We start from the raw sequence: 23,086 nt of genomic DNA on the forward strand, positions 1-23,086 counted from the left end.
GGCCAGTGCAGCCCCACCTCCAGTTCCTCTGCAGCTCTCAGAGCCCCTCTCCCCTTCCTGGCATTCTGCCTCAGAAATTCTACCTGCCTTCACCTCCCCTCTCCTCTGACTCCTCAACTCAGGGAGACCACTAGGCCCTGTCTGGGCCCCCCTTCCTGTGCTGCAGCTTGAAGACCCTCCAGGTGGTCAGTGGAAGCCATTGTGGGCTCACCTCACTCGTCTCCCCTCATTCAGGGCTGACTTTTCTGTGCTGCCTCTTGTCCAATGTCGAAACCACCGTCTCCTAGAGTTTGTCCAGCTGTGTAGTGTTTTATGGCTCTGATAAATCTGGCGCCAGTTACACCATCTTGGACAGAAGCCAAAGTTCACTTGACTTTTGACAAAGGTGCCAAAGCAACACAACGAAGAAAGGAAAGCCTTTTCAACAAATGGCGTAGAAATAACCGATACGCAGAAAAAATAAACCTAAAAACCTACCTCCCAATATACAGAAAATGTTAATAAAGCTTTTTGGGGAAAACATAACATCTTTATGCCTTAAAAATAGGGAAACACTTCTTAGGCAATAAACAGAAAATAGTGACCATAAAAGAAAAAAGATAAATTAGACTTCATCAAAATTAAAAACTTTTGATCATCAAGTGACTGTTAAGAAAATGAATAGGCAAGCCATAGACGTAGATAAAACAGAAAACTAAAGACTAGAATCTAGGATAAATACGGAAATCCTGTAACTCGATAATAAAAAGACACCCAATTAAAATGGTCAAAGAATTGATCAGATACTTTAGGTATACAAATGGCCAATAAGCACATGAGAAATTGCTCAATACCACTAGTCGTCAGGGAGATGCAAGTAATTAAAACCACAAGAGATACCACTACACAGGCACCAGGATGGCTAAAATTAAAATCACTAACACCAAACGTTGGGGAGGAAGTGAAGCAACTAGACCTCATGTACTGTTGGAGGGTGTAGAGTGGTAGCTGGTAGTTTCTTGTAAGGCTAAACACATACCTACCCTATAGCCCAGCAATTCCATTCTAGGCGTTTATCCAAATGAAATGAAACATCTGTCCACAAAAGACCTATGAAAGATCACTCATATTTATAACATCCCAAACTGGAAACTCCCAGGTGCTCTCATATTTATAATATCCTAAACTGGAAACTCCCAGGTGTCCTCATATTTATAACATCCCAAACTGGAAACTCCCAGGTGTTGTCAACAGGGAGATGTATACACAAATTGCAGTATGTTCACACAGTGTGACAGTTCTCAGCAAGAAAAAGAAACAAATTAGTGATACACAAAACCACATGGATGACTCTCAAAAACATCATGCTGTGTGAATGAAGCCAGACCAAAAAGAGCATGTGTTACTGTATGTACTGTGTGATTCCATTTATTTGAAATTCTAGAATAAGCAAAACTACTGTATGAAAAGTATCTATCTGAAAAAAAAAAAGAAAACGCTACGATACAAAAAATATCAGATCAGTGGTGCCTTTGGGGAGGGAGGAGCTGGGAATCATGGGAAAGTGTGTGAGGGGACTTTCTAGGGATGTGAACGTCCTGACCTTGACAGGTTGGAGTTTGGGTTACACTGATTTAGGCAGTTATCAAAACTCAAAAAACAACCATCTCAAAAGAAAAAACAAATGCATCCAAAAACGTACAAGTATTGATGGATGGAAAGAGGGATGATAAATAGATAAATATGTGAAAAAACAAGGGTGGTAATAGCAAAGTCTAGGTGGATGGTAGATGGGTGGTCATCTGAAGTTCCTTCAACTTTTCTTCATGTCTGCACATTTCATAATATTAAGTTGATGTGGAAATTGACGGGCAAGATGCTAGTCTCAGCTAGGCCAGGATACTAGGGCAGAGACTCCAGCACCCGGTTATAGGACAGGACCGGTCAAATAAACACAGGGGATAACAGCAACAGCAGCCATCATTTATCAGATACTCACTGTGTGAGGCCCTGAACCCAGCACTTCTCAAAAGTCAGCTCATGTAAGCCTCCCAACAAACTCATCTGACAGCCAAGACGCTAAAACTTAGAGGATTTCTGTAACTCATCTGAAGTCCAACCCCACAGCTCGTAAAAAGCTGAGACATGGCTGGAGCCCTGCCTGCCAGGTCCCAGAGCTCGCCCACCACGCGGTCCAGCGGTCCACCTGCCACCTGCAGAGGGAAGATGAGCGCCTGCTTACTGAAACCAGCGTGTTCAAGGTCAGAGCGGGGCTGACAGCGAAGATGACATGGGGAGCCATCGAGAGTGCTCTAACTTTCTTCCAGTTGGGCAAACGATGGACTCCGGAGCTTAGGACCAGGCTGACAGCCTGACGGCCTGCAGGGTAAGCTCTCTGAGGGCAGGGACCATATCTCTCTCTCATTTCTGCTGTCACCCCACAGGCACAGTGCATGGCAAACACACTTACTGAACGGATGAATACATACATTGAATACATAAACAGGAATGCAGGCAGACATTATAAATTCACAAGCAGACATGTGACCACATGAATGGGAAAAATCATCTTTCTAGGTCAATCTTATTTCTCAACAAAACTGCAGCTCTGAGATTCCCCCCAAAGAATGTAACTTCTTTTGAGTGACTTATTCTTGGAAAGATTCTTCTTTTGCTGACACTGGAGGTAGTTTTCACACATTCTAACACAGACCAGGAAATCTGTAAGAGTTCTGAAACAGTCCCGCAATTTTGACTTTTGGAATATCTTTAGAGATGGTTTAGGTTAGCAACTTACCAAATGTAGGAGGTAAGACTCTTTTTTTTCTTTTTTTAATTTACTTTTGGCTGCATTGGGTCTTCGTTGCTGCACATGGGCTTTCTCTAGTTGCGGCGAGCGGGCGCTACTCTGTTGCGGTGCACAGGCTTCTCATCGCGGTGGCTCCTCTTGTTGTGGAGCATGGGCTCTAGGCACGCGGGCTTCAGTAGTTGTGGCACGTGGGCTCAGTAGCTGTGGCTCATGGGCTCTAGAGCACAGGCTTGGTAGTTGTGGTGCACGGGCTTAGTTGCTCCACAGCATGTGGTATCTTCCCGGACCAGGGCTCGAACCCGTGTCCCCTGCATTGGCAGGTGCGTTCTTAACACTGCGCCACCAGGGAAGCCCAAGGTAAGAGTCTTGTAATCACTTTTCTCCCTCTTTCCTGGGGAGGTTCTAACCCAACAGGAGTGACATGAATGAGGACCCCAGAGCTCTCTGCTTGCTCTACCCACAATCCCCAAGGAGAGAGCTGCTGAGGGAGCCTCCAAGGGCAGGGAGGTCAGGGTCCAGATCCTGGGCATCCAGTGAAGCCTGGTCTGCCTGAGCCAATCTGGGGACAGTGGTGTTTGATGGGCTGGGTCATGGAAAAGAATACCTCCCCTAAAGATAAACTCAAAGTAAATTTAGTCCATTCCCACTTTCTTCACCCAATGCTCCCAAGCCACTCTTTGAAGGAGATGGGAGCCTATTTGCTTCTTGGTACAAGAGGAATGGGCTCCTCATGGCATTTAACTAAGAGCCTCGTGGGCTCCACAGATGCTCGTGTGGGCCTGGATTTTGTCAGTGGCTGCTGGTGTTAATGTGGCTGTAGAACCCCATCTCAGTGGTTCTTCTCCCCTAGTCCTTACGACATGGCATTGTTTTATCCACATTGTGCAAACGACAAACTAAGACTCCAATCAACGGAATATTTCATCAAAGTCATGCAGCTGGTTCCAGGAAGAGCACAACGATGCTGCAGGCTGACCCCCTTGCCCAGGCGAGACGTCCTGCCCTCAGTGAGCTCCTTTCTCTGCCGCACATGGGTCTGTTTTACCCAATCCAGTCACTAAAGCACACCTGCTAAAGCTCACCGGAGGACAGCCTGGGAGTGTGTACTCAGCATTGTGGGTTGCTGACATTTAGTTCGTGACTTATTTAGGAAGCATCAGGCACTCCCTGAGACTTGATGTCAGATTTGGGGTCAATGACCTATCTCCAGAATATTCCCTGTGAGTCTGGGTGGGAAAAAAAATGCAGATCCCTACACCCTCACTGTGTGCCTAGTGTGTTCAGAGCAGTCCAGTCTTCTCCCTTTCTGCCTTTTCTCCATCACTCACGGGGAGGTAATGCAAGAGTCCCAGTGAGGCTGACCACCCTGTGAAGGAAGGAGAAGGGAGCTGGTCTCTGAGTGGAACAGACCTATCTCTTCCTTGCCCTTGCTTTCTCATTAACAAGTCAAGACTATGGTGCTGGCCAACTGGGGATCCAAAGCAGAAGAATTCACAGAGGAGAAAGTTGCTTTTTTCAAAAAAAAAAAAAACAAAAACAAACTGGAATTATCTTGACAAAGTTTGGCAAAGCATACGGAGAGCTGGCCTAAAATGGCAGCCAGGAAGGGACAGAAAGGGACCATAACCTTTTAAAAGCCTCAATCATTGGCAAGTCTTCAATTTCTAATGCAGGGGGATGATAAATTATTCAAGTGAAATCATCCTGGCTTCCACTCACCGTGGTACAGGAATATTGATTCTCCCCTTACTAACCCACAGAGGCTTTCACTGTAAGAAGCCAGTGAAATGCAGGAGCGCAGCATTTCTGCTTCGGATCTTTTACCCCTTTCCTTACCCTGGATTTCGTTTGCTTTTCCCCAGGCTCCAGAAATGAACTATTCTTCCAGTCACTTCAGAAGGCACCGTGAAGATCCGTTATCTACACATATTCCACTATTGTGCTCAGGATTTTAGGTAACGAAGGACTAATTCAGAGCCCTCTGTCCCCACACAAGACCACGATTCCATTATCTGACATGTAGACCAGTGCTTTTTAAACTTCAATGTGCATGAGAATTACCTGGGGATCTTATTAAAATGCAGAGTCTGACTCACTAGGTATGACTGACTGGATAGTGGGCCTTTCTAATAAGCTCCCAGGCGGTACCAGTGCTGCTGGTCACGGATCACTCTTTGGGTAGCAAGACACTAGATGGCCATAAAAACCGAGCATAGCGACCCCCCCTCCCCAAGTCTAACCTGCACATCACACCAATGTCACATCCCTGCTCAAAACCCCTCAGTTGGAAATGCAGATGGCCAACAGGCACGTTGAAAGATGCTCAACATCGCTAATCAGGGAAATGCAAATCAAAACCACAACGAGATACCACCTCATACCTGTCAGGACAGGTATAATCAGAAGGTCCACAAATAACAAATGTTGGCGAGGATGTAAAGAAAAGGGAACCCTCGTATACTGTTGGCAGGAATGTAAATTGGTGCAGCCACATGGAAAACAGTATGAAGGTTTCTCAGAAAGCTACAAGAACTACCATATGACCCAGCAATTCCATTTCTGCATATGTATCGGAAAAAAACCCCAAAACACTAATTTGAAAAGATACATGCACCCCAATGTTCACAGCAGCATTATTTACAATAACCAAAACATGGAAACAACCTAAGTGTCCATCAACAGATAAATGGATAAAGATCTCTCACACACACACACACACACACACACACACACACACGGCCATAAAAAAGAACAAAATTTTCCCATTTGCAGCAACATGGATGGACTTGGAGAGCATTATGCTAAGTGAAATAAGTCAGAGAAAGACAAACACTGTATGGTATCACCCATATGTAGACTAAAAAATACAACAAGCTAGTGAATAAATCAGAAAAAAAGCAGACTCACAAATACAGAGAACAGACTAGTGGTTACGGTAGGGGCAGGCAATATAGGGGTAGGGGAGTGGGAGGTACAAACTATTGGGTGTAAGACAGGCTCAAGGATATACTGTACTACACAGGGAATATGGCCAATATTTTGTAGTAACTATAAATGGAAAAATTTTTATACAATTTAAAAATTATATAAACAAAAAAATAAATCTGCAATGCAAAAATAAAAACCCCTCAGTTGCCTACTAATAAAATTCATACTCTTGACTGACATTCAAGACCTTGTACAAATAGATCCTACCTACTTCTCTGCTTCCTAATCTTTTCCACTGCTCCTGTCTCATGATCTACATCTCAACCAAATGGAACTATTTGTGGCTTCCTAGACATTCCCTCACTCTGCCTTTATTCTGCTGCTTTTTCTACCCAGAACGTTCTTACCCAACTCCTTCCCAACTCCTTCCAAGTCCAGCTCAAATGCTGCCTCCTCTATGAAGCCCACAATGGTTCTTCCAGCCAGAAGTCATCCTCCTTCCTCTGACTTCCGATATGTCACTTTGTACCTACCTCTCTTAGGGATAATATTACCAGCTATCTTTCTTTTTATAATAAGGACCACAAGGGCGTCCTGCTACAACATTGGCTCCAGCTGGGGAAATGTCTGTGGGGCTCACCACAAGCAGTACAGGCCCAGATGAGTGCCCCAGGCATTCTTTTTTTTTTTTTTTTTTTGGGCCATGCCGAGCAGCTGGCGGGATCTTAGTTCCCCAGGCAGGGATCAAACCCATGTCCCCTGCAGTGGAAACGCAGGGTCTTCACCACTGGACCACCAGGGAAGTCCCAGCTATCTTGTACAATGACTTGTGGGCACCATGTCTTTTATCTTATCTATACAATTGTTTACTCCCTACTTCCTTAAGGCAGGTTCTTGTTTGATTTATGCTTGTAGCTTATAGACACCTAGCACGATGCTCTGTATAACTGGACATGACTGTATTTGTATTTATTAATTTTATTGGGTTATAATTTACATCAGTAAAATGCATTGATTTTAAGTGTACTGTTCATTCAATTTTACACTCAGGTAACCACCATCCAACAGAGACAGAGAACATTCCCATCAACCCAGAATGTTCCCTAGTTCCCTTTCCAGCCAATCCCTACCAACAACCAATCCCTAGCCAGAATGTAACTGCTCACATTTCTACCAGCCTAGATTTGTTTTGTCTCTTCTTGAACTTCATCATAAATGGAATCACACCACATGTACTCTTCTGCCTACCTTCTTTCATTCAACGTAATGTTTTTGAGATTCACCCATGTTGCCACATGTTAGAAACAGCCTCTTAAAGAATCCACTGATGGTGGGAAGGAAGCCCTGCTTTACTGGACTTCACACCAGCCCCGGGCTTCCCTGAGTCAATGGCATTTGGACTTCCTGGGCTTGCTTCTTGCCTGCTATCAGGTTGTTCACAAATCAAGGAACTCCCTTGAAGCCCTGTCGCTCTTGCTTGCGGGCACTTCTGCCTCCTCCACATCGCCTCTGTGCCTTCCAGCCACCTTCAGCAAGCAGACAGCTCCTGACTGTTTTCCCCACCACCCGCCCCTGTCCAGCTCCAAGGTTCTATGCTCCCATGCAGGGCCCCCATCTGTCAGGAGGAGATGTCATCTCCACTGTTTCTTTGCAAATCTGTTTTTCTTGAGGCTCAGCTAGAGTCACCTGTCCAGGGGCCTCTGGGCCCATGTCCTGCTATGGCTCATGTCCACATTGCCAAGAGGCAAGTGCGACTGGAGCCACGCAAGAGGGAGAGGCTGCTGGCTCTGCAGCACTCTGGGCCGGCTACATCGTAGGGGTTCTCAGGTGATCTCACCTGATGATGATGGGCCGGCTCCCACCGGCCAATGCTCGTGATGCAGGGACGGTGGCTTCCTGGCTGGCAGAGTCACTCCGTCTGGTTCTCAGTGTACATTTGGGTGGACAAGCCCAGGTGCTGCCCCCTCCCATCACAAGGCCCACAAAGGGCTTATGCTCATGCCTGTATCAACTCTGCCATAGTCTATGTCAGAACCGCCACTTCAGGGTGAGAACGAGGCCCAGCCTGGACAAGTCCTAAATCGCCACTCCAGAAAAGGAGATCCAGCCTGCACCCCAGACACTGTGACATCTGGCTAAAATGTGACAGAAGGAGTAGGTATCACCCCAAGGAATTATCTTAACTGGGAAGAACAAGGAAAGGACTCCAGAAGGTCAATTGTGTCACTCGAACTTTTAAAACTGTGCTAAAGTACACCATCTTCATCAGCTCGGGCACCATAACAAATACACCACAGACGGCAGGGCTTAAACCAGTCACTTACTTCTCACAGTTCTCGGGGCTGGACGTCCAGGATCAAGTGCAGCAGATCCACTGTCCCACGAGCTCTCGTTCTCATCTTCCTGTTGAGCCCTCACCTAGTGAAAAGCAGAGACAAGCAGCTAGCTCCCTCTCAGCTATTCTTATCAGGGCACGAATCCAATCAGGAGGGCCTTGCTCTCATGACTTAGTAACCTCCCCAAGGCCCCACCTCCAAATACCATCTCATTATCTCATTAGGGATTAGGGTTTCAACATGTGAATGGGGGCCTATAACATGATAATTAACAGTTCAGTGGCATTTTGCGCTTTCTGAGATGTCATTTGCTGAAGGCTCTTCTAGGACACGTGTAACTAATTGTGCAGAGCACTCCCTTAATCTTGCAGACCTGTGAAGTAAGTAGTAGTATCGTCTCAAGGAACTAAGGCCCAGAGAGGGCGGTGGTTGCACAGGGCATATGCAGATCTTGGGTATAAACCCCGTCTGCCTGCTCCAGGCTGGTCGCCTGCCGCTCTGTCACCCTGCCTTTCTGTCTGGCTCCTTGAAGGTGATTTCAATGTCTCTGAGCTCATATATCCCATCAAAGTGCTTACCGTGCTGACCACAAAATCCTTCCATCTAGTCACAGCACTTACGGAAAGGGAGCAGGGAAGGAGAGGATGGCTTTCCCTCTCCCTGTCAAGCTGTGGTCCCCACCCATCTGCACTGGCCTGTTGTGTGACTTGAGATTTGCAGAATATCAACGAGGCGTATGCAAAAATATTTTCCATTCCAGGGTTGTGACCTACCTTGAATTCCTCCCAACAGTCCTCGCAGCTAGAGTTTTGTTAAAGCGGAAGCATTTTAAGAAAAGGGAAGACATCTGGAACCATTATCTCCTATTAACACTGCAGCCATTTTGAGTTATGAATTACGAGGTCCAGCGCCAAGCCTGCTGGGATGGCCCCGGGGCCAATTATTTCAGAGAGAGGAGAAAAATGAGGGGAAGAACTGTAGCTTAGGATTCCACCCAAGAGCCCAGGGCCAAATGAGGCCCTGTAGTGAATTGTGGCTTCGTGGACGCAGTGTGAGAGGAGAGCAAAAAAGGCTGAAAGCAGCAGAGATGAGATTTACTTACTGGAGCGTTTTGCTGGGCACCTGTGTGGTGGGGCGTCAGAGGACGAGCTTTGAAATCAGGCAGGACAGGGGTGTCTGGACACCGGCTGGGTGCCCGGGGCAAGGTGCTGGAGCTCTCTGGAGCTCTGCTCCCACTGACCACGAATTGGGGACTTCAATGCCTTCCCTCCAGGGGTGGTGGAGGTGAACCACTGTCAATCACGCACAGGGATGGCGCGGGGAGGTGATTAGGCAACGGCCCCTCATGAGCTGCGCGGAGACCCCACCGGGAAGTCTGGGCGCTGGGGACGGGCGGGGACCACAGGTGTCCGCCTCCGCTCCCTCTGCTTCACTGGCTTCCCCACCAGCCCTGGAGGCGGCCTAACCTGGGATGCAAGGCCCAGCCTCTCGGCAGAAACAGCCGTGACCACGCACCTGGAAACTATTGCTATGATTTGGTCTGTCGGGTTTGGCTTCTGACCGTGAACCGGTGGTGAGAGGCCCTCGGCGTTCGCGGAGGAATGAGCCGGTCAGCCCGGAACCTCAGGCCGCGGCGGCACTGGGAAGGGCCAACCTCCCCGGGGGCAGAGCCCCCCTGAGGAGAAAGCTGTGACCTTTCACTAGCGGACACATGAGCCAAACCAAGAGCAAAGGGAAACAGAATCCAGAAGAGGTGGCGTCAGGGTCCGCGGTGGCCACTCACGTTGTCACTGGCAAACCCCATTAACAACTCACGAGAAATAAAACTAGAACCTGGGGGAAAAAACAAAGTCTAACCTTGTTTCGTGTGCGCTGAGTCTAGTTCACCAGCTCCCAGAGCACCGCGTGCAGGCGCCTCGCAAACCGCCAACACCTCAGACCAGGCTTCCTGGTGCAAAACCGCGGCGCCGACAGCTCTGCTCAGGGCCGTGTGCAGAAGGTCCGCCCACCACGCCCAGTTTAAGATGGCGGGCGGGCCGCGTGCAGAGACGCTGCGCCCTGCTCTGTGATCAGGGGCGGGAGCAGCAGCTGCGCCTGCAGACGGCCCCGCCCCTCCCCGCCCCTCCCCGCCCCTCCCCGAGGACGGGACCCCTGCAGAGCAGCCTCGCCCACCGCCTGACTCAAGATCACGTACTCCAGAGCCTCCTTTCATTGGCGCCAGTGACACCGGCAGGAGGACCCTTGTCGGGGCCGGACTAGGAGGCTGGGTAACAAGATCTCAGATGGAATTTCAGAAGTGATGTGGAAAGTTTTCTTCCTCACTCAGGAGGGACCACGATGTCCCAGAGAGGAGCCCAGCCCCGAGAATCCAAGTAGCAATGGAACCAATGTGGGAAAGTCCAAAAGTCTGGGAACCCTCCAGCGTGGGCTCTCTGGAGAAGGAGGGAGGTAGGAGAAGCGCCTGGCACAGCGGGCGGGGCAGCCCCTTCAGTTGTGAACCTGAGCTCCACAACCCGGCAGTCCAAGCCGAGAAGTTAATCTGAAGGCAAACCAATTCTCAACAGACAACAATCCAAGAACCAAAGAGTTCCAGCCATCCAGAAGCCAAATCACAAGGAGCAGTTAATCCAGGAGTGGAGCCAAGGCCAAAGCCACACCGAGGTCGGAAGGGCAAGGTATCCTCAAAGCGGAGCAGGACAAATGTAGACCAGGAGCGATTCTCAAATCCACAAGCCAGGGGCCCACACCTGTGGCTCACAGTGGAGACACACTAGATGCCTTTTAGCTGGCACAATTAAACCTCTTTCATATGCAGAGTGAGAGAAAACCACATTCTGGTGCGGCCAGCACACCTGCTACCCCACAGGCAGGTGCCTTGGGACGAGCAGTGAGTGGGAGCAAGGGCTCTGCTGTTCCTGCGGGCAACCTCTGCATCTGAGCAGCACACCTTGTGAGCATCTTGCCATCTGGAAGTGATTTTGTTGATCTAGATCCATACTTTTAAATAAAAAATGGCTCCTGAATGCAGGCCAACCACTGCATCTGATGCTCAGTACTCCCCCACCTCCCCCACTCCAAGCAGTCAGTTCCAACACAGGAGGGGAAACCAGCTCTGTCTCACTGAGAGGTGTCATTCATTGTAACTTGAGGTGATATAAGGATTTTCAAGGTTAATGTTAACTGTGTAAATTTTACTGTATGGACTGACCGGACAACCTAATGTCCACTCTACGTTGGGCTTGTATGAATGCCGGGAGGGGGTGGCAGATCCCAAAGGTAAAAAGCACAGTCAGACTTGCAACAGGGACATTTAAATCTACCTAGAGCTACATGGAATCCGTAGGGTTTAGGGGAACAAAATCTACCGAAGTCAAAGCAGAATGGGTACTACCCTTCAATGACGGAAGGACAGTCTTTTCAACAAATGGTGTTGAGAAAACTGGATATTCACATGCAAAAGAATGAAGTTGGACCCTTACATTATACCCTATATATAAAATAACCCAAAATGGATCAAAGACTTAAACCTAAGAACTAAAAATATTAAACTTTTAGAAGAAAGCCTAGGAGAGAGCTTATTACATAGGATTTGGCAATGATTTCTGATATGACACCAAAAGCACTGGCAACAAAAGAAATAATAGGAAAATTGGACTTTATCAAAATCTAAAACTTTATGCATCAAAGGACACTATCAACAGAATGAAAGGCAGCTCAAAGAATGGGAGAAAATATTTGCAAATCACCTATCTGTTAAAGGATTAATATCCAGAATATATAAAGACCACCTAAAACTAAAAGACCAAACAAACAAAAAACCGTTAAAAAATGGGCAAAGGACTCGAATGGCCATTTCTCCAAAGATACACACATGGCCAATAAGCACGTGAAAAGATGCTCAACACACAATGCAAATCAAAACCACAGTGAGATGCCACTTCACGCTCACTAGGACGGCTGTCATTTTAATAAAAGGAGGGGTGGAACAGAGAAAAGCAAGTGTGGACAAGGATGTGGGGAAATTGGAACTCTGGTGCTTTGCTGGTGGGAATGTAACCCCTGTGGAAAACAGTGCGACAGGTCCTAATGATATTCAACACATAATTACCATACCATCCAGCAATTTCATTTCTGGTTTATACTCAAAAGAATTGAAAAGGGGGACTCAAAAAGATATTTGTACACCCACATTCATAGCAGCATTATTTACAATAGCCGAAAGTTGGAAACAACCTAAGTGTCCATCGAGAGATGAATGGATAAAGAAATTGTGGTGTAAACATCTAATGGAATAGTATATAGGCGTAAGAAGGAAAGACGTTCTGACACATGCTACACCATGAATGAACCTTGAGGACAATATGCTCAGTGAAACAAGCCAGACATGAAAGGACAAATAGATGAATCTGCTTAAATGAGGTACCTCGAGGGGTCAAACTCATAGAGACAAAAGGTAGGAAGATGGTTACCAAGGGCTGGGGGAGGAGATAGGGAGTTAGTATTTAATGGAGACAGTTTTTCTGTTTGGGAAGATGAAGAAGTTGTAGAGATGGATGGGGGTGATGGTTGTGTAGTAATGTGAATATACTTAATGTCATTGAACTAGACACTTAAAAGTGATTAAAACAGTACATTTAATGTTAATATATATTTTACCACAATAATAAAAAAGGAATTGTACTATGTAACCAATAGGCCTCCCCCTGCCCCCCAGGAAAGTTCCGATCTCTAAATCCCCTGGGCCTGCAGTGCTCTTGGCCCAGCGAGGACTGGAGCAGAAACCCCACAGGACTGAGCCCGGAGGTGGCGGGCACAGTCTCGTCCAGAAGATACGGGGAAGGCAGAGGCTGTGGAGAGAAGGCGAGACGGATGGGGCCTTTGAGACTTTACTCCTGACCCTGACTTTCCCTGAGATGAATTTGCTCATCCAATGGCTCCCCTTCCACCAGCCAGTTTCTCCTAAACCCCTCAACTGCTTTTCTATGTCTGCTGCCTCAGACCATCTCTTATGTCAGGTGTCAGTCTCACATTCTGCCCGGCTCCTTTTCCTCCGTCCACTTCTGAGGTCTCTGCTCCTGACTCAGGCTTGTGCGGAAGGATTCTAGCGCATCCTGACCACGACTTGGAAAGGCCATCTGTCAGTCAGTACTCCTGCCTCAGCATCCGTCTCATCCACCACCCGGGAGGGGCTGCGTGTGCATCCTGCATGGTGGTCGATGGCGCTCACGGCTTCTGGTCCATTAGGGGTGGAAGGGTTCCAGCCTGCGCATGGCAGCAGCAGGTTGCTTATCGGCCCCACCAGGGAAGGATTCCGGGAATGCTCCTCGTAGTTCCCTGAGCGCTCAGGACAGGGCACAGTGGAAGGGAAACGCTTCTCTCTGGGCCCTCTGCTCTGTCCTGTGCCAGCTTCCTTCTCCTCCCTGGCCCTAAGGAGACAATGCCTGGCAGAGAGTCGCCCCACGAGGCAGCTTTCTCGCCTGATCTTTTAGTGGAATTGTCTGTTTAAACAGTCATCCTTCTGTACCCCAAACCTCCCAGTGCGTCCTTTTAGTCGTGACCTCCAATACCGCGGCACGACCACACAGTTTCACCCCAGAGCACCTCCTGTTATCCGGGCAGCAAGATCCTACTGAGCACATCGTATTCACTTTTACCCATCCTTTAGCAGCTATGATGTATGCAAATCTTCATCTCTAGTGCTACCAAAATCCAAGATCCCCGAAGCAAATGTGGGCAATGGCTGGAATTTCCCTACCCTCTGGGCAGCAATTTTTGGGAACCATAACAGAAAAGAACGAGAAAGGGCCTGGATTCTACCTGCATCTTAAAACCAACAGCTGAATGCAGCCCTGACGCCTCATTTTGACGTGCTACCAGGTTTGAATCATGCTGACACTGCCCCACCTCTCAGCTATAATAATGGGGTTTTGAATGGTTGGACTGCAGCCCCAGGATTAAAGTCGAGCTGAGTAACGTGGTATTGAGTTAAGTCATGCCCACAATAAAGAGACTGCTCTTCACTGTGGAAACCAAAGCATAGGCAGAGTTATTTTTGCTCATGGCGAGTCCTGTCTTCAGATCTATTGCTAAAAGGGAAATAAGCCCTTCTCCTGTTTGTTCTTTTAAAAGCGCCATCTCTAATATAAGGACCTTCCCACCTCTAGAAACTCAGCATTAAAATGATATCTTTGAAATTCGCCATAAATAGTGCAAATATTTTCCCAAAATGATCTTGACTATGAGCAAGGTAACACAGCAACAACCACCACCCTTCCCAATGCCAACTAAAAATATTTTAAGTAGTTTTCTCACTATTCCAGCCCAGGGTCTTCCACCCATCCTATCTGCAATGCAAAGCAGAATTTTTAAGACTATGAACTCCGTGATTCAGACATACCTGAATTCACATCCCAGCTCTGGAAGTTACTGTGGGGTGTGGCAGTTATAAAATATGTCATCCGAATTTAAACACTCCTCAATGAAGAGCTGACGTCTGTGCTCCCTGCTCTTCAATCTAGGTTCTTCGACTGCTTGACCAAAAAATGCAACAGAAGTAATGGTACCAGTTTCTAGCCCCAGGCCCCAAGAAACTAGCAGCTTCTACTGCCTGTCTCTTGGGGTGCTCCTCTCCTTCTTGAAACCTGGTCACCATGCTGTGAGGAAGCTGAACAGCCCACGGAGACGCCTGTGATGAGTGGTCCCATGTTCTCAGGCCCGTGGACCCAGCTGAGCTCCCAGCCAATAGCTAGCCCTGTGAGGGAGCCGTCTTGGAAGTGGTCATCTAGCCCCTAGGCGACTAGGAATAATGCTGCTGTGAACGTTTATGCACAAGTTTTTGTGTAGACATACGTTTCCATTTGTCTTGGGTATATACTTGGAAGTGGAATTGCTAGATCACGTGGTAACTCTGTGCTTGACCGTTTAAGGAACTGCCAACCTCTTTTCTGCCGTGGCTGCACCATTGCACATCCCCACTAGCAATGTACGCGGGTTTGCCAACACTCTATTATCTGTCTTTGTGATTATAGCCGTCTTAGCATGTAAGTGTTACCTCCCTTTGGTTTTGACTCGCATTTCCCTGATGGATGATGATACTGAGCATCTTTTCAAAACGTGCTTATTGGCCCTTTGAAAATCTTCTTTGGAGAATGTCCACTCAGATCCTTTGCCCATTTTAAATTGGGTTATATGTGGTTTTACTGCTGAATTGTTCTTTATATATCCTAGATCTCAACCCTTTATCAGATACATGATTTACAAATGTTTTCTCCCATTCTGTGGGTTGTCATTTTTTACTTTCTTGATGCTATCCTTCAAACCACAAAAGCTTTTAACTTTGATAAAGTCTAATAGATCTATGTTTTCTTTGGTTGCCTGTGCTCTAAGTGTCATATCTAAGAAACCATTGCCTAATCCAAAGTCACAAAGATTTACACCTTTTTTTTTTTTTTTCCTGAGAGTCTTATTGTCTTAGATTAGGTTTCTGATCCATTCTGGGTTAGTTTTTGTATATAGAGTAAGGTAGGGCATCCAATTTCATTCTTTTACATGTGGCTATCCAGTTACCCAAGAACCATTTATTGAAAAGACTATCCTTTTCCCCCATTAAATGGTCTTGGCACCCATTGAAAATCAATGAACTGCTACTGTGAGGGTTTATTTCTGGACTCTCAATTCTACTGCATTGACTTATATGTCTGTCTCTATGCCAGTAACACACCATCTTGATTACTGTAGCTTTATAGTAAGTTTTGATTTTGGGAAGCGTGAGTCCTCTAACTTTGTTCTTCTTCAGGATTGTTTTGGCTACTCTGAGCCCCTTGCACTTCCATATGAATTTTAGCACCATCTTGTCCATGTTTGAATGAACTCAGCTGGAATTTTGATGGCAGTAAATGACTGTGGATCACTTTGGGGAGTGTTGCCATCTTGACAATATTAAGTCTTCTGACCCTGAGATATCTTTCCATTTATTTAGGTCTTCCTTAATTTCTTTCAACGATGTTTCGCAGTTTTCAGAGTGTAAGTTTTGCACTCCTTTTGTTAAATTCATTCCCCAGTATTTTATTCTCTTTGGAGCTATTGTAAGTGAGCAGTTCCTGTTTCTCAGCTGATGGAGAAGTCCTTCCATGCTAAGAGCTTTGTCTGACACAGGTGTTTCAGTTACCTGGGAGTTTCAGACTTCTCTGGTTAAGTCTCAGCTATTTCATAATTAATGAACTGGAAATAAACTCCATAATAAAGATCTTCCCCTGCCCTGGTCTAACAGGTTCTAACTAAATTTATGTTCTCAAGGGACTTATTTTTTATTTTAGAAAATCCCCTTTGACTGATTGCTACCTCCTCCTTCTGCCACTACTGGTGCTGCTCTGTGCTTGTTTGGTGCCAATCCTGGTACCTTTTTTGTGAAGCAGCCACTGAGAAGGCTCCAGAGGTTACCATGGCCAATGAAGAGCCCCAGGAGGGAGTCAAGACAGAGGACCACGATCACGGTAACACGAAAGTGGTGAGACAGGATGGTTCTGTGGTGCAGTTTGAGATTTGGAGGCATAACCACGTTTGACGAAAGCCTATTGTGAATGACAGGGTTTGTCCATGAGGCAGATCAGATTCTGATTTGATGGGCAGCCAATCAACGAAACAGACACACCTGCACAGTTGGAAATGAAGGGTGAAGATACAGCTGATGTGTCCCAATAGCAGACAGGAGGTGTCTACTAAAGAGAGAACCTGCTGCTTTACTCCAGAACCAAGAAGTCATTCTGAGTTAGAAAACCACGATTTGGTTCCGCCGCATCGTGACTGCTGCCGTACAGTTTTCTCTAGTCTTTCATTTTCCCCTCCCCCACTCCTTTGTTGTACATTCAGTAATGGAGGTATGTGCAGAGGAATATTGATTTTTTTTTAACTAAATGGCCAATGGTACATATTGATCAACATCACAAGGAGATGGGATGGGGGGAAATACTGCTTCTGTGAAAATAGTCCCTTTCTCCATTATTGACATGCTCATTCAGCTCATCTCTTTATATGCCAGTAAGTTCTTTTGATTTCCCTGTTTAACGAAAAAAGAACAATGTAAAAATTATTGCATACTTTGTTCGATTGGAGAATTTTAATGATTTCATTTTCATTTCAAAACCAAGAACAATTTTATAACTTTTTTGTATGTAGCTGTTATAGGTAGGACAATCTGTCTTTAAGCAAGGATAAATGACTGTAAAAGAAATGAATTCTAGATAGTTTTCCCCTTCAGGTCAAGCATCTTGTTGTTTAAATAAACTTCGTGGGTTTCTTTTAAATGCTTTTTTACTTCTGCTTCTCAGCTCAAGTGTGTAATTAACAGGAAAATGGAAAGTTGCTCACTATGCTTTCTTCAGATCGCTGTTAAATGACCTTATTTTAAGGAAAACTAAGGGAGAAATCCTTCCCCAGATGCTCTTCTTGGGAAGAATTTTACTCCTCGGGCTATTTCTGAATGTGCTTTCAGCAAAAAGATTTTCAGTCACAGCACATGTGATTTTCAAGTTTCTTCTTTGCTGGGAATAATTAGAAAAATCACAAAATGGAGTTCAGAAATAGAAAAGAAAGATGATGTGAAGGAATAGCAGTGGGAATTCTGCCAGAAGCCTTGGGAGGAACAAAGGGAGCTGGGAAAGGCCTCTTGCCTCCACCAGCGCCTGCCTGGGGAGGATGCAGCCCTCAAGGGGCTCCGGTGCCCACTGGGTGCAGCACTGCAGTCATCCCAACCAGAGTGGGACCAAAGTGGGCTTCTCTCTAAGAAAAAATTTCAAACACACAAAATAAAAAGGAATTAAGTATTTGTCACAATGAACAAATACAGTGAAACCCCCTATGACCCCATCACCCCAGATTCAACAGGCATCAACTCACGGCCAAATTGGTGTCTTCTATAAACCGACTAATCCCCCACCCCAACCCCAGGTTATTTGAAAGCAAATCCCAGGCATTATATTATTACACCCATAAACCTTTTTTTTTTAACATCTTTATTGGAGTATAATTGCTTTACAATGGTGTGTTAGTTTCTGCTTTGTAACAAAGTGAATCAGCTACACATATACATATATCCCCATATCCCCTCCCTCTGGCGTCTCACTCCCACCCTCCCTGTCCCACCCCTCTAGGTCGTTACAAAGCACTGAGCTGATCTCAAACCTTTTTTTTAATTGAGAAATTTCTCGATATTTCTTCATGAAGTAGTAAGCAGAATTAAAGAAATATACAGTCTAAAAGAGTCAAAATGATCCGAAAATTTTTGTGACAATTACACATCTATAGCCAAAATAAAAATGAAGTTTTTAATAAACCACTTTAAAATTTTTGCTCAGTAATTTATCTGAAATTGAACAGATATGAGGATAACTAGGATAATGCCACTTTGTGCTTCTCCAAAAAAATTGTCATCCTTGTAAAACAGTGGTTTGGTTCTGCAAGATTCTGCAAATTTTCTTTGCCCAGTGTGAAGGGAAAGCCTGAAGATGAAAATAGCAGAGTTGGCAACCAAAGAACTAGATTCTGCCGACCCTGGAGCGGGATGACCATCTGACTCAGACCCGTCCTGGTGAGGAGCAGAGGGAGGACCACAGATCCCGCTGGGAGGAAGTGAGTGAGTCAGCCCAGGTCAGGATGGTCAGGACGTGAGATGCTCTGAGGAAAGCATGTGCCCAGCTCATGACACAGCTGACTGTTGAGAAGGCCAAAGGCTCCCACTGCCTTGCAGGTGGCTGGGCTGTTTCCAGTGCAGTGAAAATTGTCCGTGTAAGTCTGAATAACTTCCTATAAAAGGCAAATGTATGGGGCACAACTCTGTGAGTTCCCTTACGTTCTGGCATATAAAGTAAGCAATGCCTTGGAAACAATTCCTACTCTAAGCTGCTAACTGGCTTGCAAGCTAGATCAATGCACTGCTGGCTACTCATCTGAAAGCTATACTGGTGTCTTACCTCTAATTGGCATTTGGTTTGTTTTTTTAAAAAATAAATTTATTTATTTATTTTTGGCTGCATTGGGTCTTTGTTGCTGCACGTGGGCTTTCTCTAGTTGCGGCGAGTGGGGGCTTCTCTTCGTTGCGGTGCGTGGGCTTCTCATTCAGTGGCTTCTCTTTGTTGTACAGCACGGGCTCTAGGTGCGTGGGCTTCAGTAGTTGTGGCATGCAGGCTCAGTAGTTGTGGCTTGCTGGCTCTAGAGCACAGGCTTAGTAGTTGTGGCACATGAGCTTAGTTGCTCCACAGCATGTGGGATCTTCCCAGACCAGGGCTCGAACCCTTGCATTGGCAAGTGGATTCTTAACCACTGCACCACCAGGAAAGTCCTGGTATTTGGTTTGAAATCCAGTTTCAGAAGAATGTTTTATAAAAGTTTAAGAAATTTACTAGTGGTATCAATTTGAAGTAATAACTTACAAAACTACAATAATTAAAACCGTGTGCTACACAGGAAAAACAGATCAATGGAACACACTAAGAAGTTTAGAAGTAGATCTGTATACATACAGGAATTCAGTATAAGTCTGGCATTTCAGTTCAAGGAGGAAAAATCATTTATTCAATAAGTGGTTTGGGGACAACTTATCTAGAAAAAAGAAATAAAGTTGAATCTGTATCCTATAAACTAGAATGAGTTCCAGATGGATCAAAAATGTATGTTGGATGTCAATTACATCTCAAAAAGCTGAAATAATACATTTGGGGGGAAAGTGGAATCATTCTGGTACCAGAGGAAATCATGGGCAATTTGTTTTTGTAATAATTTCCTTTAGAAAAGGGAAGAATCTTCTATATACAATACAAAATCCAGAAATACAAAATCCAAATCCAGAAATCTTCTATATACAATACAAAATCCAGAAATTATTACCTATTATCCTAGGTAATAAAGAAATGGGCTGGCCTGTCTCCAGTTCCTGGGTGGTAACATTTAAATACCTGGAATTTCCCGGGTCATAAGAATGTCTTTGTCATTCTTGGTGGGCCCTGAGAGTTTATACTGAGGAGATGACTCAGATGGTGGCCGGCCAGGACAGGAAGACCAGCAGGTGATTAGAGGGCTGGGGCTTTGAGTCACATGGGATCAGCCCAACCTCTGGGGAAGGGAGAGGGAGCTGGAGGTTGAGTTCAATCAAGTGGCCCATGATTCACTTACTCACACCTTCACAATGAAACCATGGAAACTCTGGACATCAAAGTTCAGGTGAGGACCCCTCGCTGCCAATCCTAAGCATGTTGTCATGCATCACTGTGCCAGGAGGGTGATGCATCCCAACTCCACAGAGAGAGGACATCTGGGACCCTCCCAAACCTTGCCCTCAGTGTCTCTACTTTTGACTGCTATTGATTCGTATCCTCTTTGCTATAATAAACTGAAATTAAAAAAAAAATTGTTATCACACTTCCCTGAGTTCTGTGCGACATTCTGGAGAATTATTGAAAGTGAGTGGGGAGTGGGGACCCCAAATTGTAGCCTGTTGGTCAGAAGCATGGATGCCTGGGGAGCCCCGAGCCCGCGGCTAACATCTGAAGCCTGGAAGGGGATGGCGCCCTCACCTGCAAGGTTTGGCCTGACTCTGTAGTTGAAGTCAGAAGTCGGCACCATTAACAAGGAGACTAATAACTGCTTATGTTAAACGCCAGAATTTTCTACATGGGCTCCTCAGAAGAATGTAAAAAGACCGACACCAACTGGGAAAATGTTTGCCCCTCATACCACAGAAAATGACCAAATTTTCTAACAAGTAAGGGATATCTACAATACAAAAACAAAACAAAACAAAACCATTAGAAAAAGAAGCTTAACCAAAACATGAAATACAAAACTCTTTTAAACTTATAAAAAGATATAACACGACTCATAATAAGAGAAATGCAAAATGATACTTCCCAAGACATGATTTTTTTACCTATCAGGTTGGGAAAGATCAAAAGTTTGCATCACAAACAGCTTGTGGGAAAAGCTGGAGCTAAGTTCTCACTCTTTCTGGTGGAAGTGTCCATCTGTGAAACCTCCAGGAAGAGCAATTTGCCAATGACTACAAAAATTTTGCTGCACATGACCTTCAACCCAGTGATACTACTTCCGGAAATTGATCATATGGATAGACTTGTCCATGTGTAAAATTATTTATGTACAAGCTAATTTATTTATTTATGGCAGTGTTATTTCTAATAGCAAAATATTGGAAATTATATGTTCATCAGTAGGAGAGAGGTCAGATAAATTATGCAACATCCAGACAATAAAAAGAATCTGTGTATCCAGACGACAAAACGAAGTAAAAAGCCTTTATGCAGCGGTCCCCAACCTTTTTGGCACCAGGGACCGGTTTTGTGGAAGAAAATTTTTCCATGGACTGGGGTGGGGGGGTGATGGTTTCAGGATGATTCAATCACATTACATTTACTGTTCACTTTAGTTCTATTATTATTACACTGTAATATATAATGAAATAATTATACAACTCACCATCATGCAGACAGGAGGCAGAGCTTAGGCAGTAATGCAAGCAATGGGGAGCGGCTGTAAATACAGATGCAGTTTCACTCGCTTGTCTGCCGCTCACCTCCTGCTGTGTGGCCCGGTTCCTAACAGGCCATGGATCGGTACCCCTTCCAGGGGTTGGGGACCCCTGCTTTATGTGCTTCTTTAAAATACAGTAAGTGAAAAGAGGGCGCAGCAAAGAAGGCAGTTTGTGAAGGGAGGGGGTACGTGAGTCTCCTCAGGCTTCCTTAACAAAGTCCCACAGGCTTGGGGCTTAAACAACGGACACATATTTCTCACTGTTCTAGAGGCTGGAGCGCTGATATCACAGTGTTGGAGTTGGTTTCTTCTGAGCCTCTCTCTTTGGCTTGCGGTCCTCTCCCCTTGGCTTGCGGTCCTCCCTCTGTATGCATCTGTGTCGTAATCTCCTCTTCCTATAAGGACACCAGTCATTCTGAATTAGGGCCCACCCATAAGACTTCACTTTACCTTAATCACCTCTTTAAAGTCCATCTCTCTAAATACAGTCCCATTCTGAGGTGCTGGGGGTTAGGGTTTAAACATATGAATTGCGGGGTCAGGGGCAATTCAGTCCCTAAGAGGGTAGAAAAGGGGGATAGCTATAGATACAGATACATGTCTGTATATGAATAAAATATCTATGGAATATACACATGAAACCACGAATACTATTTGCCTCCAAGGATGGGACATGAGTGGCTGGAGGATGGGGAGGGAAGGGAGATGTCTCATTCCTTACCCTTTAGAACCTTCTGGATTTTGTATCATTACTTAGATTATGGATCAAAAGGGTATACAAATTTTTTAAACTTTAAATCAAGAAGTTGAGTTGGGGGACTTCCCTGGTGGCGCAGTAGATAGGACTCCAAGCTCCCAATGCAGGAAACCCGGGTTCGATCCCTGGTCAGGGAACTAGATCCCACATGCATGCCCCAACTAAGAGTTTGCACACCACAACTAAGGAGCTGGCAAGCTGCAACTAAGGAGCCCACACTCCACAACTAAGGAGCCTGAGAGCCACAACCAAGGAGCCCACCTGCCGCAACTAATATCCCATGCAACCAATTAAATAAATAAATATTAAAAAAAAAAAGAAGTTGAGTTGGCATGTAGGACTTCAGACTGCATCTGGCATTTAATGGGAAGACTGTTTCTCTGTTGATGAAAGAACTAGTCCTTACATTCCTCAAGGCTGATAATTGTCTGCCTGGCACTTACGTAGTCGCATTAAAGCTACTGGAAGCCAATGTTGTCACATGATTAATGCTTCCTATTTTCAAAATAAGCATTTGGACATTTATTATTCTCAGAGTCCAATTTTCTGTGACAACAGCATTTTTCTGTCACTAGCTTTATCGCGTAGGATAATGTGTTTGTAGCTGACAACTATTTTATAAATAGTAAAGTATGGTGCGTAATGATGGATGTTCACTCAGACTAAGAGATGTGTAGTTGAACAACATTTTCATAAGTCAGCTATAGGTACATAATACATCCTGTATTGCCATAAGATGGG

General features: G+C 45.5%; 1 long non-coding RNA gene across 1 annotated transcript in view; it reads right to left on the bottom strand.

Annotated features, from left to right (window-relative positions):
* The window catches only part of LOC307197466, a 61,847-nt gene extending 51,799 nt beyond the window's left edge, over nt 1-10,048 (bottom strand). Inside the window, exons 1-2 of the long non-coding RNA XR_013831415.1 lie at nt 9,910-10,048; nt 8,041-8,134 (exon numbers count right to left, since the gene is read on the bottom strand). This is a non-coding gene — a long non-coding RNA (uncharacterized lncRNA). The remainder of the gene's footprint in view (nt 1-8,040; nt 8,135-9,909) is intronic.
* Nucleotides 10,049-23,086: the final 13,038 nt, after the last annotated feature.

Source organism: Stenella coeruleoalba (assembly GCF_951394435.1).
Source record: "Stenella coeruleoalba genome assembly, chromosome: 14".
NCBI classification, from domain to species: domain Eukaryota; kingdom Metazoa; phylum Chordata; class Mammalia; order Artiodactyla; family Delphinidae; genus Stenella; species Stenella coeruleoalba.